This window comes from Hypanus sabinus, chromosome 7, assembly GCF_030144855.1.
Source record: "Hypanus sabinus isolate sHypSab1 chromosome 7, sHypSab1.hap1, whole genome shotgun sequence".
Classification (NCBI taxonomy): Eukaryota; Metazoa; Chordata; class Chondrichthyes; order Myliobatiformes; family Dasyatidae; genus Hypanus; species Hypanus sabinus.
In genome coordinates this window covers 145,974,427-145,990,823 of record NC_082712.1, presented here as the reverse complement: position 1 = coordinate 145,990,823, position 16,397 = coordinate 145,974,427, and positions in this window count along the sequence as shown.

The following is a 16,397-nucleotide window of genomic DNA, read 5'->3' as shown; positions in this document are numbered from 1 at the left end:
GAGGTCTGGATGTGTTGGCATCCTGCTCAGTGCATGGCAAGCTGCTCAATCTGCTGATCCATCCCAGGGCACCAGACAAATTTTTGAACTGGGATTTCTGCTGCACATTTCAGTCATTGTTGGTTGCTATGTAGACCTAAGACAGTCTGGGGACCTTTTCTGGTTTCCCTTGGATCATCTCTGCCATAACAGGGAGACTTTCAGTTTGCCTCAGGGAGAATGCTTCAAGAGGAAAGTCTTCTTTTGTAAATTTTTCAGGTGCATCAGTAGACTGACAATGCTCAGACAATTTCTAAGCTGAAACGGAATCCCCTTCTTTTTGAATTGGCTTATGAAACTTAAAGCATTCCGCAATCACGATGGTTTCAATTCTAAATGTTCCTGCATTTCTTTCATAATAATATCAAAGCTAATTTTGGCTGGTTTGGTTGGAGCAGTCAGACTTTTAAGCAAAATGTGTGTTCTTCCACCTATTGTACTCAGCAAAACTGGCACTAGTTTCTCACTGGCTATTTCATTTGCTTCAAATCACTCAGTATACATCACCATTTATCTTCTGTGCAACTGAGTACATCTATCTTTCCGATATAGTTAGCCTTTTTATTGATTTATTTATTATCGTCCAGTAATCACTATTTCATCTACTTTCTGTCTTTCAGCTATCTCTGTTCCCCTATTCCAAAGAAAAAAAATGTACTGCACTTTTTTTTAAACTCAAATAAATTGCTGCACTTCAACAGGTAGGTATTTGACCTGGGTTCAGTTTAAAACTTACTCATTGTCACTGTTATTGGCGGGCACTGAGGAGTGCAGTAGAACAGAGGGATTTGGGAATACAGATACAAAATTCGCTGGAAGTGGTGTCACAGGTAGATAGGGTCGTAAATAGAGCATTGTCCTTTATAAATCAAAGTATTGAGTATAACTGTTGGAATGTTGTGGTGAGGTTGTTTAAGGCATTGGTGAGGCCGAATTTGGAGTATTGTGTGCGGTTTCGGTCACCTAATTACAGGAAGAATATTAATAAGGTTGAAAGAATGCAGAGAAGTTTAACAAGGATGTTGCCGGGACTTGAGAAACTGAGTTACAGAGAAAGGTTGAATAGGTTAGGACTTTATTCCCCGGAGTGTAGAAGAATGAGGGGAGACTTGACAGAGGTATATAAAATTATGATGGGTATAGATAGAGTAATTGCAAGCAGGCTTTTTCCACTGAGGTTCAGGGAGAAAAAAATCAGAGGACATGGGTTAAGGGTGAAGGGGGAAATGTTAAAGGGAACATTAGGGTGGGGCTTCTTCACACAGTGTGGTGGGAGTGTGGAATGAGCTGCCAGATGAAGTGGTAAATGCGGGCTCACTTTTAACATTTAAGAAAAACTTGGACAGGTACATGGATGAGAGGGGTTTGGATGGATATGGTCCAGGTGCAGGTCAGTGGGACTAGGCAGAAAAATGGTTCAGCACAGCTGAGAAGGGCCAAAAGGCCTGTTTCTGTGCTGTAATGTTCTGTGGTTCTATGGTTACGTTTTGTAACTCCAATCCAAAACATAAAGCAAGTTGACAGAAAAATATGAAGCTGGGAATAACTTGTGTATGTTTACTTTAGTGAGGCACATACTTATGGTGTGGTGGTATAATGACATATGCCATTCATGTACTTTTACATAAAACCCATAATGAATTATGTATCAACAAAGCAAGCTTAATTAAACAATATATTTGCAATATTACTGAAATATTAAGTACACAGCAGAACTGTGGTAGAAACCCTATCTGTCCATCCTTGGTTCCTACTCCTTGTTACTCTTCAGTAGCAAAAATCTATTTATCTCACTGTGTATGGTTTCAGTTTGACAACCATTTATATGAAAAGTAACACACACAAAATGCTGGAAGAACTCAGTAAGTCAGGCAGCATCTATAGAAAGGAATAAACAGTCGACATCTTGAGCTGAGACCCTTAGGTCTTGTCAGTAGATGCTGCCTGATCATCTCAGTACCTCCAGTGTTTTTTGGTGTTACTCTGGATTTCTAGCATCTGCAGAATCTCCCGTGTTTATATTGAAAAGCTCCTACTTGGCTTCACTTCCAAACAGGCAACATGTACTTTTTTCAGATTATGTCCTGTTACCCTGGATGCCTGCTACTGACCAAACTATTTCTTTGTCTGGTGAATCATTCCATTTATTTTTAGCACTGAAAAGTCCAGTACAGCACTAGACAGGACATATGATTCACAACTTTGTGCCAATCTTGATGTCAATTTATATGAAATTTCCTATTCCTGTGTATCATATATTATCACTCCATTCCCTTCATATTCTTGTGTCTATCTAAAAGCCTCTTAAACTCCTCTAAACTGCCTGCTCCACTTGGTAACCTTGGTAACCCATTCCAGGCACCTGTCCTTCTTTATATAAAAGACTTGCTCCTCATGCCAAACCTTAATAGTGTGCCCTTGGCATTTGATATTTCTACCCAAGAGAAGTTATTCTGACTACCCACCTACCCTACGTATGCCTAACAATTTTAAATATTTCTATCAGGTCTCCAACACTCAAGGGCAGGGGCTCCCAATCTTTGTTATTTCATGGGCCTCTGCCAATAACTGAGGGGTCTGTGGACCCCAGGTTGGGAAACCCATGTTTGTACAAACTTTTCTTACAGTTTATGCCCTCCAAACCAGGCAGCAGCCTGGTAAACCGCTTCTGCAACTTCTCTACAATCTCCATATCCTTCCCATAATAAGGTGATCTGAAATGCACACAATACTCCAAGCATAGTCTGGCCATAGTTTTATATGGCTAAAGCATGAATTCCTTACTCTTATTCTCAATACCCAATGTAATTAAATAACCCAATGAATCATTTACATACAGGAGAGATCAATGTAAATTTAACATTATAAGCCCCAGAGTAATTTTAGTGAGACTTCTGATATTGATTCCAAGGAAAAAATTATTCACAACCACTCCGCATGAGAAGAAGCACAGGCTGAGGACTGCTGATTATTTATTTTCTCACTTTTGAATTCCAAATCCCTGAAAGATTAGCCATGACCTTGTTTATACCACCGTGTCCTTGGTTACTTGTGCTCAAGAATATCAACATCTCTTCACTTCTCCACAGCACCAAGTTTCTCACCTTAAGAACACATCCCTAGTAATAGCAAATTGGTTATTTATTCTCATATGTACTGAGGTACTTAGAAAAAGTGTTAGTTTGTATGCCATCTAGACAGATCATTTCATACATAAGTACATCAAAGTACAAGGGTGATTGATAAGTTCGTGACCTAAGGTAGAAGGAGTCAATTTTAGAAAACCTAACATTTATTTTTCCTACATTTACACACTTAGTCCAGCAGTCATGGAGCATACGGATCCCTTCTTTGTAGAAGTCAGCGTCTTGGACCTCCAGAAGTGGTCCACAGCATGGGGTGATTTATAAGTTCATGGCTTGAGGTAGAAGGAGGTGAGTTATTAACTTCAACCTTTCTCCATTTTCACTCAAAGAGTTGAACTGCATGTACATGTAACTAGAGCTGTATAACTCATCTCCTTCCACCTTAGGCCACCTTATCAATCACCCCTGCTGTGGACACTTCTACAAAGGAGGGATCTGTATACTCCATGATCACTGGACTAAGTGTGTATATGTAGGAACGGACTATGTTGAAAAATAAATGTGCTAGATTTTGTAAAATTGACTCCTTCTACCTTAGGCCATGAACTTATCAATCACCCCTTCTACATAATGTTAGAACTACAGAGGAAGTGCAATACAGGTAGACAAATCTTTCTATTGCTCATCCATTGAGCACCATCTGCCATGCATTTTCTTATACTGCAGGAAGAAGAAAGATGGAGGAGAAAGATAGGACTCGTATCACCAGTCATTAGCCCTCAACCATCAGGCTCTCAAACCTCACTCACCTTCGCTTGTCCCATCATTGAGATGTGCACACAACCTGTGGGCTCACTTTCAGGGACTCTTCATCTCATGTTCTCGATATTTATTGCTAATTTATTGTTTATTATTATTTCTTCTTTTTGTATTTGCACAGTTTGTTATCTTTTGCACACTGGTTGCATGCCCAGTGTGGGGCCATTAATTGATTCTATCATAGTTATTACTCTATTACGGATTTATTGAGAATGCCCACAAGAAAATGAATCTCAGGGTTGTATATGGTGATATATGTACTTTGATAATAAGTTTAGTTTTCAACTTTGTTGAACTTTTTTGTACCTCTCTATGCCATTTTGTGACTTGGTGCACTCATCTGTAAACTTTTTGACTCTTGGCATACTTCCACAGAACAGCAAATAACAGCTCATCAAAGCTGTGGAACACTTTAGGATTTTAAACACCATTGCCAAATTCCCTCTAAAGAGAACCTGCTCACCTTACAACAATAATCTACCATTGCTAAAAACATACAGTAGAATCATTTTATACATTATCAAAATCATTTAAACTCTACTGACATGTAGAACTTGAGACTGGACAGCATTAGAACAGAACGAGATTTGACATAGCTATATTTTGCCCACTGTTTGTAAACACCATAATCACAATTACTTCCTTAGCTAATTTTGCTCAAACTGTTATAATGTTCCTAGCTCTCTATTCTTGAACCCATTTTAGATCCATTTATCCAGTATTAGATCTCCTCATTCTCCCTGCCAAAGTATATCACCACACTCTTGTGCATAGAATCGCATTTGCTGCAGTCCGTTCCATGCCTTAGCTGTCCCATAAACTCTTGGGAACTATTGCTATCTTGTTTATTAGCTATGTATCTTCTCTCGCTGTGAAATGGGGACACCTCCTTTTCCTTTATTAGGGAGATACCTGTGGTATGTTGAATTACCGGGTGTAGGAGTAGACTTTGGGGTACTGCAAGTCTGTGTCTTTATTGATGCTTTGCTGCACACTTGAGTGCTCGTTGGTGAGCACCGAAGCTTTTTTGCTGGCAGGGCAGGTGGGGCTCATTGCTTTGCTGCTGCCTGTGCGTGGGAGGGGGGATCTGGGGGGGACTTTGGGGTTCTAATGTTTAACTGTCGTTCATTCTTTGGGGCACTCCTCTGTTTTCGTGGATGTTTGCAAAGAGTAAGAATTTCAGGATGTACATTGTATACATTTCTCTGACATTAAATGTACCTACTGAACCTATTTTTTGTTGTTTACTCCAGAACCAAGTTTCTTACCAGTTACAAAATAGTTCCATCACTAATGATGAGGCATTGCTCCATGTCCAACATGGTATCAGGCATTGAACTTAACTAATGTTTGACTTAGGCAGCAAAGAGTAAGGCCCAATCCCCTGATTTTTCCCCATATCCCTACATCTATTCAGTTACCTCCCAATTTGTTAAATGGGATATTTAGAAAAGATAAATGAACTTGAAATAGTGTATTAAATCAAAAAAAAACAAAACGTGCTTTAAAGTTCAAATTGTTTTTTTCTTTGCCAGTAGCTTGGCTACTTAGACATATGATGAAATCTACCCGTTGGAGTTTGATGCTAGCTGAGTGAGTTATGTCTAAATTTATAAACTGAAGTCAGTCATATGGTTTTAACTGTCAACCTTGTGATTATATTGTTTAATATAATAAATATACTGAAAATGAGAAACCTGGTCCACTGAAAGAAAACATTCAGGCCTCAATTTTGTCTCATGGGTCTTTGTTAGCTGGCTTTTTGGTTATGAAGTGGCTCTCTGCAATCAGTAGATTTACTAGTGACATGGAAAGTGCATGTCAGTAGCTTGGGAGACTGCCTTCCACCATAAACTTAACAAATCCAGTAAAGAGCATATGTTCCAGCTCAGGAGAAAACTAACCTTTCAACTCATGCCAGCAGTCCACAAATCCAGGTTTTTTTTTGGTTTTGAAGCCTTTATTTATACATTGTATGAATAAATCATCTTTGATTCAATACCATGTCAGGTAAGATGCCAATGTTATTGTGAAGCCAAACCCAGCACCTGTAAAATATTAACCTCATGTGTAGACTCTGGTCTTCAGAGCCAAGCTGGTGAATGCGTTGTGAGCACTCAGTGACCCAATCAGGGTCGATCAGTTTGAACCAGTCGAACACGTTGGCAAATGTTCATTACCTATTCGTGCAGAATTGTAGTACAATTCATGTGAGCTACACAAACATAAAAATAAATGAATCCACTTTACTTGCTGACAGAGCCTTGTTTATAATGTTGAACTCTGTGGCTTTGTGCTTTGTTCTTAGCATCTGTATTTCGGGAGAACTTTTAACGTTGAATTATTGATAAAATCATGCGCCTTGAAGCAATTCCACTCAACACTTTAATCTTCTGAATTTCAAGAGGGTATCTACTGAAGCTCAAAGTCACTGTTCTTTTTTGCTGTTCACTAGAGCCATACAGGGTGGAGCTGCATCTGAATTTAGACACAGCAACCAGCTGCAGCCCCCACTGAGGGAAATGCACCTGCACTGTCTTCAAGCTCCTGAACTATGTCAGATTAAATACCACCAAAGAGCTCGGCGAATGGCGAGTACTGGCTGCTCACTGCAGATGAGGACATGTGTCCATCACTGGATAAAGGAATCAGAGTGGTGGGCACTGTGGCATTGCCCAGAATAATATGAGACTGCTTAAGGGAGGCCATTGTCTCCGTCCCGCTCTGTGCTCACGTGCTGCCTTATGGGAAACAACAACTACCAGAGAGTAAGCATTTTGTTAGCCCCTCGGGATGGTGGATGACTTATTTCTATTCCAGTTCGTTGGGTACTGAGGTGATTAATGAGACCAATGTGGGAACTACAGGCGTTGCTACAGGTGGGTCAGGAGCTGGTTTGGGAGGCAGTATTAACCTTATGCCGTTTACAACAGTGGTCTGAGTCCTCCCAGTGCAGAGATTTGAGCTTCTCAAAGCTCCACAAAACTCCTCCGTTCTGTGCCAGACATTCCCATATGTTATAGACATTGAACAGTACAGGCCCTTCGGCCCACAGTGATGTTCTAACCTTTTAACCTACTCTAAGATCAATCTAACCCTTACCTACTACGTAGCCCTTCATATTTCAATCATTCATGTGCTTATCAAAGGATTTCTTAAACCCCCTTAATGTATCTGCCTCTACTGCCACTCCTGAAAATCTGTTCCACGTACCCAACATATCTGTAAAACACTTAATTCTGACCAACTCTCCCTGGATTCCATGGGATCTGACCTTGCCAACTAGCCTGCCATGTGGAACTTGGTCATAGGCCATGCTAAAGTCCAGATAGACAGCATTTACTGCCCTACACTAATCTACCTTTTTCAAAAAAATTCTGAAGGTTTATCAAGCATGATTTCCCACTATCAAAGCCATGTAGACTCCTCCTAATCAGGCTTTAGAGGCTAGAACACTACAGTTACAGCACATTGGCTATCAAAATGCTGGTAGATCATGTCCCTCAGAATTCCTTCTGTTCTCTAATGGGACCTACTCTCTCTAAATACCTTCTTCCTCTTAATATAGCTATAAAACCTCTTGGAATTTTCCTTAACCTTATCTGCCAAATCTATCTCTTACCCTCTCTTTGCGCTCCTGATGTCCCATTAAGCATATGCCTAATCATTGTATAATCCGAAAGGGATTTGCTCGGTCCCAGCTTCCTAATCCCATTGTATGTTTCCTTCTTTTTCTTGATCAGAGCCTCAATATCTCTCATCAGCCAAGGGTCACTGAACTTTCCAGTTTACCCTTCATCCTGACAGGAATGCTGCATGTGGACACTTGACATCACACTCACAAAAGCTTCCCACTTGCCACTTCACAAACAAGAAAAAATCTGCAGATGCTGGAAATCCAAGGAACACACACAAAACGCTGGAGGAACTCAGCAGGCCAGGCAGCATCTATGGGGAAAAAATGTAGTTGATGTTTTGGGCCGAAACCCTTCGCAGCTCCTGAGTTCCACCATTATTTCCACCATTATTTTAAAACTAATATTTTCTTGAAACACACATTTCTCAGGTTCCTGCTGACTCTTGGTGTGGGGCAGGGTCTATAACATAGCTCCACTAGAAAGGTTCTTCCCTTCTTGTTTCTAAGTTCTACCCATAGGGCCTCACTGGACGCAACAGCATTTATGATAATATTATGTCATCTCTAAGTACTGTTGTTACGTCCTCCCTTATCAGAACACCCACATACAAGTCCTTGCTTATCCATATCTTTGTATGCTGGAATACTGAGCTGCCTGTCCTTGCCCTTCGCTCAGCCATGGTTCTGTTACAGCTGTGATAAACCAGTCCTCAGAGCCAATCCTTGAACCTTGAACATCCTTTTACCTTCATTTTGTTGAGCAATTTTTATGTGGCGTTTAATCAACTGCCTTCTGAAAATCTAGATAGACTACTTGATAATCTCTAGTGACATGGTTATTATGACTTCAAAGAGTGTTAAATTGGTCAAGCATGAATCTTCTTGCATAAAATTTGCCTTTTTTGCAAGGAAGTGGGTTGGGAATTTGATGCTATTGTTGCTGCCTTTTTGCGAGGGAGTGGGTTGGGAGTTTGATGATATCATCACAGAGAGAGTAACTTTCATGTTTGTTGAAAAAATTTTAACAAAGATGAAAGTCTCACTAAGTAAGAACTGGAATTTGATTGTAAACAAAGTGGGAGCATGGAAACCTGATTGGTTGAGGATGATCTAATCAGTAGTGATGGACTACTGGACTAGACTCACCCAGGTATCACTCCCAAAGATGGCAAAGTTTGTCATTGAAGCATTGGTTATAATTGATACCTGTTCCCGACTTGAAGCCTGAGAAGAATTTTTTTGAGTGAGGGAAGGTGGGGGGGGGGGGTGGTTTGGAGGCTTTGTTTCTATTTCTTTTTCATGTCGGTGGGGTCGGGGGGGTGGAAGATGATGACTCTTGCTTGAACAGCTCCCAAGGATTTTTCTGTATTTGGAGAAGACGAATATCAAAGTTGTATTGTACATGCATACTTTAATAATAAAGTGAACCTTTGAACTTTTCAACCTTTGATGTTCTAAATGGCCTATAACCAGTTCCTTAATAATGACCTCCATCATTTCCTAGGAGCTTATAGTACTTCAGATTACCTAGTTTGCAGTTTCTCTGTCCCTCAGTTCTTGAATAGCGGTGGTATACTTACTATCTTACAACCCACTAGTACCTCAGAAACTTTAAAGAAACAAAGTTCAAAGTTAATTTTCTTATCAAAGTATGTGTATGTCACCAAATATTACTCTGAGATTCATTATCTTGCAGGCATTCACAGTAGAACAATGAAATACAATAGAATCGATGAAAAGCTATGCACAAAGACTGACAAACAGTGCAAATACTAAAAGAAAAAAGTAGTAAGAATAAATAAATAAAACTGAGAACATGAGTTGGAGAGTCCTTGAAAGTAGGCTCAAAGGTTGTGTTCAATGATCAGTTCAGAGTTGAGGTGAGTGAAGATGTCCACTCTAGTTCAGGAGCCTGATAGTTGAACAGTGATCAGTGTTCCTGAACCTGGTGGTGTGGCTCCTAAGGGTTCTGTACCTCATTTCTAACGGGAGCAGTGAGAAGAGAGCATGGCCCGGATGATGGGGGTCCTTGATGATGGATGCTGCTTTCTTGTGGCAGTGCTCTTTGTAGATGAGCTCAATGGTGGGAGTGCTTTTCCTGTGATGAACTGATATATCCATCACTTTTTGTACACTTTTCCATCCTTGGGCATTTGTGTCCATACTAGACCATGATGCAACCACTTGGGGTATTCTCCACTCTGCTTCAATAGACATTTATCAGAGCTTTAGCCCAATTTGTGCAAACTTCTAAGAAAGTAGAGGCACTGCTGTGCTTTCTTTGAAATCATCACTAAAGTATTCACCATTTTTGCTGCGCTTCTCCCTATAGATGCTGCCTGGCCTGCTGTGTTCCACCAACACAAGTGTGTTGGTGTTTGAATTTCCAGCATTTGCAGATTTCCTCGTGTTTGTTCACCATTTTTGCTGCCTCTGTTTTTAGAGCTTCGGCTGTAGAGCACATGCTTCAGTAGGTTTATTGACCACTACTTCCCACAATTTCTCCAGCATTTTATACCTATTAATGTTGGATATGCTATGATCATCAAGATTCAGTTCTTGCTTAGTTCCCCATTATTTTTTGTGACATTTACTTTGAAGATAGATGCAAATTATATTTCACTTCCTTATCAACTCCTGTACTGTCTCTGAGAGATTTATATTTACCTTTGCTTTCTTTTCTTTTTACTGACTTGCAGAAATTCTTTCAGTTTGTTTTACATCTCTTGCTGTATTCTACCTCATTAGCTTATCACTTATTTTCCCATCATTTACTTGTTCCAAAATTCTCCTGATCTTCAAACCTGCTAGCTTTCTTAGAAATAGTATAAACCTTTCCATCTAGTATCATCAGCAGCCTCTCTAGTTAGCAGCAGATGGATGACATTTTCCACAGAGCCTTTGTTTTGCAAAGGAGTGCTTACTTGTTGCAAGTGATAAAACTTTTGAGGGAATGTTTCCTATGGATCACAGAGCAGCATGTCCTTTCATTTAGCTTTGTAATTTACTTGAATCACCCCGCCTTTTCTCATATTCAATTATGAAACATTCTTCCACATATATTATTTTGAGTGCTGTAATGAGAATATTGCCTCACTACTAAGTTTGTTGTTAAATATTAAAATTGTGCAATGTGCTTGCTAAAAGCAATAAAAAGCATTAAACTTCTGTTAAAGATCAATCTAATTCATGCAGTGGTTTTCCAATTGATGTGCTTTCATAATATATTCCAAATCATTCTGAACTTTAATCATTGACATGAGATTAGCCCTGCCACTTTGACTCTGCCTACTTCTTTCTATCCCTTTCAAAATTTTGTATGTTTCTATAAGATCCCCTCTCATTCTTCTGAATTCCAGAGAGTATAGTCCCAGGCGACTCAGTCTCTCCTCATAGGTTAACCCCTTCATCCCTGGAATCAACCTGGTGAACCTCCTCTGCACTGACTCCAAAGCCAGAGGGGAAGAGGGGACTGAGTGTAGCGTAGCAAAATTTGCTGATGACCCTAAACTGAGTGGAAAAGCAAATTGTACAGAGGATGTGGAGAGTCTGCAGAGGGATATTGACCGGTTAAGTGAGTGGGCCAAGATCTGGCAGATGGAATACAATGTTGGTAAATGCAAGATCATCCACTTTGGAAGGAATAATAGAAGAGCAGATTATTATTTAAATGGTGAAAGATTGAAGCATGCTGTTGTACAGAGGGACTTGGGAGTGCTTATTCAAGAATTGCAAAAAGTTGGCTTGCAGGTACAACAGGTTATGAAGAAGGTGAACGGAATGTTGGCCTTCATTGCTAGAGGAATTGAATTCAAGAGCAGAGAGGTCATGCTGCAACTATACAGGGTACTGGTGAGGCCGCACCTGGAGTACTGTGGGCAGTTCTGGTCTCCATACTTGAGGAAGGATATACTGGCTTTGGAGGCAGTGCAGAGGAGGTTCACCAGGTTGATTCCAGGGATGAAGGGGTTAACCTAAGAGGAGAGATTGAGTCCCCGGGGACTATACTCTCTGGAATTCAGAAGAATGAAAGGGGATTGGGGATCTTATAGAAACATACAAAATTTTGAAAGGATAGATAAGATAGAAGTAGGAAAGCTGTTTCCATTGGTAGGTGAGACTAGAACTAGGGGACATTGCCTAAAGATTCAGGGGAGAAGATTTAGGATGGAGATGAGGAGAAACTTTTTTTTTCTAGAGAGTGGTGAATCTGTGGAATTCTCTGCCCAGGGAAGCAGTTGAGGCTTCTTCACTAAATATACTTAAGATTCAGTTAGATAGGTTTTTACATAGTAAGGGAATTAAGGGTTATGGGGAAAAGGCAGGTAGATGGAGCTGAGTTTACGGACAGATCAGCCATGATCTTATTGAATGGCAGGGCAGGCTCGAAGGCCTACTCCTGCTCCTATTTCTTATGTTCTTATGTTTGTCTCAGTTCTGCTGCTTTAAATCGGCTCCAAGTCCACTCCAGCAATGGCTACATGTATATTCAAACATTGAAATAAACAGTGAAGTGTGCTATTTTGTATTATCAACCAACCATCTGAAAATGTGCTGGGGATAATCCATAAGTGTCACCTTGCTTCCAGAATGTCCACAACTCACTAACCATAACTCATACAACTTTGGAATGTGGGAGGAAGCTGGAGCCCCCAGAGGAAAACCATGTGGTAACTCCTTACATACACCAGCAGGTATTGAACCCCAACCTTCAAAGTTCAAATTAGATTTATTACCAAAGTATGTATACTATATATAACCTTACAGGCAGCCACAAAAGAAAGAAACCCAATAGAACTCATTAAAAGAAGTTTCAAACACAATGTGCAGAGGGAAAAAAAACAAATTGTGCAAATGATAAAAGTAAGCAATTAAAATTCAGGAATGAAATAAACGAAAGTGAGTCCACATCCACAAAGCTGGTCTTAGCCAATCCAGGAGCCCGTTAGCTGCAGGCCAGGCCATGGCCTCGGGTCAGTGCAGAGATGAGTGAACTTTGTGAGCAGCAAGCTGAACTTCAACCCTAACCCCTGACCTTTGGCCCCAACCCCTGACCTGGCCCATCACTTAAATCAGCCAGACAGTGGGCTGTTCCTCAATCTCGGGCCTGGGCCCTGCCACCTCAGTTCTGCCGCTTCAAATCAGCTCCAAATCTGCTCCAGCAGTAGCTGTGCCGCCTCGATTCAGCCCATACCCACCATCCTGCTATCATCCTACACCTTCCAGACTTCAGTTCATACTGCAAAAATGGCTGGTCATACAGGTGATTCAAAGGCTCAATTCCACAAGGGAAGTTACAGGCTGTTGATCGAAGTGTTCATTTTCCAGAAGAAGTGTGATTAATGGAGTAGTTAGTAGTCTTGTTTGCTGCCAGTAAATTATTGCTGTCTTTCATCTTAAACCGCTGATTCAGAAAAGCGCTATGCTAACCTCTACACTACCCTGCTGCCCTAATGAGACATTTAGATTAACATTTGCCTACTAAGATTAATAGCTGCTAATGGGCTTCATTTATATCAGTGGAATTGAGAGGATCAGCATGTTCTATTGATTGTGCTTTCTCTCCCCCCCCCCCCTTTAGGAACCTTCCAAACATTTGATTTGGGGGTTATATGTTTTCTTTGCTTCACAAATTCCATAGAAAAAGAAAACAAACAAGGCACTGACCCCCAGACTGCTTTGCAAAACAGGTTGCTGCTATTTGATTTTTTTCTATCTGTATGGAGTGGGAGTGGAGAAGGCAATGTACATAGCCATAATGCCTCCATTATCAAGTGGTCATGGTATCGGTTAGACTGTGCAGTGGTAATGGTCAAAGATCTTGTCTTCCACCTTCCTGATGGACATCAGATATCCCACCAGCAGCCAGCTCTTCCTCTACAGCAGCTCCTGGCAGCCATTCATTCTCCCAGGGCACTGACAGACACAAGAATCCAAACATTACCGAAGTGCGTGAATTCGGTCACACTTGGGAAATCTGTTCCTTCGTTGTGCAATATCCTGAACCAGTCCTATCTGGCCTGAACCAGTGCAAGGGCAGATAAAATTCCACTGGAAGGTTCAATGTCCGTGAGCAGCTCAATATCCTCAGAAAGTTCAAGAGTCATAAAGGAAATAAGCAAACAAAGATGTTTGGGTAAAAATTCAGCGTTCTGGGCTCAGAAACTATGTCATGAAATACCTCCTAAAGGAATATTCCTGCACCACTCATTGCATCAGGCATTAGCTGGTATTATTTTGCAAGGTTCATGCGTTGGCACTAAATGTAAGATTCAGGCACCTCAGCTATTCCTTGCTGACAGATAAAATTGGTGGGCTCTGAGAGTCAGTTCTGAAGACTGATGAATTTTAAACAGAAGTATTATAATGCACACTTTATTGCACCATCACATTTGACCAGTTTTCAATGCTAAACACTGCGCAGAGGAGGGAAATCCAGTACTGTTGACCTCCCAGTGCTGGGTTCTGTCGCGTTCTTCTCCTGCTCTTTATGCGGCAAGTGGCCTTCTCCCGAGTCTCCATGTTGATATCCCTTTAAAGGACCTTTGTAACATTCTTCAAATTATTTAAGAGAACTTTGGATAGAAACATGGATGAGAGGAGTATGGAGGATTATGGTCCGTGGGACTTGACAGAAGATCAGGTTGGCACATACTAGACTAGTCCTCTATGACTCGAAAACCAAATGTATATACCAACAATTCTTGAAACCTTGGGCAAGCTGCATTATTGGATGCTTTGATATGAAGCTCCATTTGACCATTCTAATCGGTAGATTAGATTAGATTGTGAGGACACTCAGTCCTTGTTTATTGTCATTTAGTAATGCATGCATTAAGAAATGATACAGTGTTCCTCCAGTATCACAAAAACACAAGACAGACCAAGACTAACTTACAAAAACCACATAATTATAACATATAGTTACAACAGTGCAAATCAATGCTGTAGTTTGATAAGGGCAGACCATGGACAAGGTAAATGAAAGTCTCACAGTCCCGACAGCTCATCATCTCACGCAGACGGTAGAAGGAAGAAAAACTCTTCCTGCCATGAACCTCCAGCGCCACAAAGCTTCCCGATGCAGCCTCTGGAAGCATCCGACCACAGCCAACTCGGAGTCTGTCTGAAAAACTTCGAGCCTCCAACACCGAGCACCATCTCTGCCGAGCACTTCGACCTCGGCCCTGGCTGCCAAGCAACAGGCAAAGCCGAGGGTTCAGGGCCTACCCCTCCGGAGATTTCTCAATCGCACAGTAGCAGCGCCAGCGAAACAAACATGTCAGAAGTTTCACCAGATGTTCCTCCGTGCTTCTCATGTCCGTCCCCATCAAATCAGGATTGTGCACAGCCCCTACTTACAGATAACTGATATTCATTCCTGGATTGGCCGTGTGCACTGCTGTTGTGCCACCATTTTTTCTAAAATGGCATGATGATTACTATTTTGACTACTAAGGCGCCTAAATATTACAAATATACTCCAAAGGATGACTTCAGGTGTCACTCTGAAATAGATCTCTGTGGATAAATAATGGTGGGACGGCTGTCTGCGCACACACTTGACCGCTGTCATTCCACCATCAAGAATACCTACCATGCCTGAACTTTGGAAAGTCCAATCTCCTGCCTGCACTTCTACTCCTGGTGTATAGGCGGAGATGAAAGACTGTAGCACCAGTGGTGAGGACCAAGGAGGTATAGTCAAGGGAGGTGAAGAGCTGGATGCAGGGCTGCTTTGAGTCAGCAAACTGGACAATATTCAGGAATTCATCTTTGGGTCTGATAAAGTACACCACAGTTGTCTCCAATTTCATCAAGACCTGTGTGGTTGAGCGTGTGCCTTCGAGAATATACTGAACATACCCAAATCTAAAGCCACGGATGAACCAAGAGATTCACAGTCTGCTGAAGAGATATGTAGTCTGCATTCAAGTTCAGTGATCCAAAGCAATACAAGAAATCTAGTTACAACCTACAAAAATTTATTTTAAGAGCAAAAATAATTCTGATTGAAGCAGCACTCAAAATGCTGGAGGAGCACAGCAGGCCAGGCAGCATCTATGGAACAGAATAGCAGTCAGTGTTTCAGGCCGAGACCTATCATCAGGAGTCTCAGCCCGAAGCGTCAACTGTCTACTCTTTTCCATAGATGCTGTCTGACCTGCTGAGTTCCTCAGCATTTTGTGTGTGTTGCTTGGATTTCCAGCATCTACAGATTTTCTCTTGTTTGGAATTCTGATTGAAGTTACAGACAGAATCGGATGCACATCAGCTCAGGCAGGGTTTGCACGCCATTACTTCCTACAAGGCAAAACATAACATCATAATTGGCAGTTGATGCTTCACTCCTCAACAACTTTTATACACACTTGGAAAGGGAGAATAAAACTACACTTGTGCGAATCCCTGCAGCTTCTGGTGACCCGACTCTGTCAGAACATCTTTCATGAGGCAATGTATCAGGCCCTGATGGTGTACCTAGAAGAGCTCTGAAAACCTGGGCCAACCAACCGGCAGGAGTGTTCAGCGACATCATCACTCTCTCACTGCTGCTGCCAGGGGTTCTGCTGCACCATCAATAACTCTCTCTGAGACGTGAGGCGAGATATCGGCTTTTACTGACTGGAAGAAAGAACAAGCAGCAATTGACCACCATGCTACATCCTGGAGACTGAGAGGCCGGGCTCATGCCCCAATCGCCTTTAAACCGGGGTCCGTGGGAGGGGCCACAGGAGCAGTCAGCAGTGGGTGGGGGGGGCATGTCCAGACAGGAATATGTAGTTCACCATATTCACCCCCCCCCCTTTGTTTTA